The 2,473-nt window shown below is 37.2% G+C and overlaps 1 long non-coding RNA gene across 1 annotated transcript; it reads right to left on the reverse strand.

Annotated features, from left to right (window-relative positions):
* Positions 1-277: 277 nt before the first annotated feature.
* Positions 278-1,664, reverse strand: LOC145006265 (uncharacterized). The gene is made up of 3 exons (XR_013662851.1): positions 1,371-1,664; positions 1,227-1,270; positions 278-927 (listed from the first exon to the last, which is right to left on the reverse strand). It is a non-coding gene; the product is annotated as an uncharacterized LOC145006265 (long non-coding RNA).
* Between the last annotated feature and the right edge of the window lie 809 nt (positions 1,665-2,473).

The following is a 2,473-nucleotide window of genomic DNA, read 5'->3' on the forward strand; positions in this document are numbered from 1 at the left end:
CAACACAAAACTAATTCACCTTTGCTCCAAAACTAATTCATCTTTTCTCCAAAACGCTAGATTAATATCTTGCACATAACAATTTTTAGCAAGATCTGTGACTGTAAATCTTGCGTGTGCCCGCAACATTTTCAGTTTCTTTATGCCAAGAAAATACAACGGAACAGATAAAATCAACAAAAAGAAGTAAAAACATTCATGTTTAACAATGAAAAAGAAACAGATAAAAAAATACTTACTGAAGCGGGTTTTTCTCGATCTGTTGACTCTGTTTTTTTTTTTTTTTTTCTTTTTAACTCTCATGTGAAACAAAATCATATGACAAATAACCACAGATCTAGTACCATAACAGAACAATAGAAATGTTCCAATCACTACCTATGAAGATTCATTAACCAACTGTTCCATTTATGGGCCAAGCCCCAAAAAGACCCTCTCAAAGACTCTAGTGACCAATATATTCACATAGGTAAAAATGTCTTTGTGCTCCCAACATGCACAATCTGCCACTGGTGAGCTTCATCAGCCATAAAATATCATCAAATTACAAAACATTAAATTCAAAAAAGGTCCTAGCAAACACAAACCATGAAGCAAAAGAAACAGGATCAAACTACTTTTGGCATATCTCAAATACAACTTATGTTATAGTTCACTGTCCAACATCATATCATGTTACACCAACCAATTTCAACCATTCTTAATGGCATTTTTAAAATAACCACAAATATATACATGAAAATTGTTGGAAGTTTAGCATACCTACAAATTGATATCACACATATAAAAGTCATACCTTCTAATTGATTTACCTGAACCCACAAAGTCAAAAAAAATTGCCAAAAGGCTCTTCGATTTCCATACCAACTACTTAAGCCAATACAAAGCATCATCAAATCTTGCTATCAAGACACCAATTCAAGACCCCTGAAACCACAAAATCACAAAAATAAACCATTTTATATATTAGATTAAACAGAAAAAAGCACAAAAATAATTTTTTATAGATAGTATAGAAGAGTCATCATAAATCGATTAAAGTATGGTTTATGTCAATTGGAAGACAAAATGTATCTGAATAAAACTAATGCATACTTTACAAACGAATCAGCAAATATTGAAATGGGCTTGTACTGCAGTATGACTATGACATGGTACACATCAGGAAAATACGAAGTAGGGTTCAACTTGATTAGAATGTGCTCAAATTATTCATCTCAACTTACCTGTAGTTTTTCCGTCATGGCCAACAAACGTGTGGTGGATTCGTCTAGCATAGATGAGATATGAAACCAAAAAACCAAAATACAAAGGAAATCATATACAAATCAAATATGAAATCTAATACCAAAATAAAAACCAAATAAAACCTGAATGGTGATGATCGTTGCTAAGGAAAAGCAGCCGTGGTGACATGGTCGTTGATAAGGAAAAAAATAGACAACCGCTAAATATTTCCTAAAAACGAAGATACGGAGAATGTATGAGAGAGGTCGTGAGGTATGGGAGCTTGTAATCACAGTAAATCGGGACATATCTCAGTGGTGGGATCTCGAATACACGGTATCATAGGTTTATGGTGACTGCTATTTTTAGAGGTGGTGACCGGTGTAATGAAGACTCCGTTGAGAAAGGATGTGATGGGAATACAAAATGCAAGAAATAGTTATACACATTGATAAAGAATAATCAAACAAAAGAAAAGCAGATATTCATGAGATTTACCTTAGTTAGATTAGCACAGAAATAAAGGGCCTTTTTAGGGTCCTTTGAATGAGGCAGCCCACCAATACCCGTGTAACCATAAAATTTCAACAAATTTCAACTTTTCAAAAACAACCTATTTCCATAATGTTATTACAAAAAGGTTTTCAATACACTTATTATCAGAGTCTTTCCAGAATCATAACATAAAACATAAATACGAGGAGCAGTACGATCACGCCTTTGCCTTGCCACGGTCTCCTGAAGAACCTGAAAAACATTAAACCACAACTGTAAGTCCGAAAGCTTAGTGAGATACCCCCAAAATACCAACCACATATACCATACCCACATAACATGCTATATCATAACAAATCACAGAACAATCATGCAATTCAGGTCTACTGTGTGACTGGTCCGTCGTATCGGGCCTTCAGTCCACCTGGTCCACCCTCCGAGTCCAGCCATGTTCCTTGAGTCTGCAATGTGGTCGGTCTGCCCGCACCGAGCCTTCAACCCACCTGGTCCACTCTCTGAGTCTACAGTATGACTAGTCCGCCCGCATCGGGCCTTCATTCTGCCTGGTCCATTCTCCGAGCCTCGACACGTCTGGTCCGCCGTCGTAGGGCCTACAACCTATCCGGACCGCTCGTTGGGCCTTCGGAATAACCGGTTCGCCCTGGGTATGTTGGCCTACAACACAAAGCAGGACCCTCCTCAACTCAACCCCAGTCAAACAACCATGTGCACATAAACATACAATCATATA

Source organism: Lactuca saligna, chromosome 7, assembly GCF_052625555.1.
Source record: "Lactuca saligna cultivar CGN05327 chromosome 7, ASM5262555v1, whole genome shotgun sequence".
NCBI classification, from domain to species: domain Eukaryota; kingdom Viridiplantae; phylum Streptophyta; class Magnoliopsida; order Asterales; family Asteraceae; genus Lactuca; species Lactuca saligna.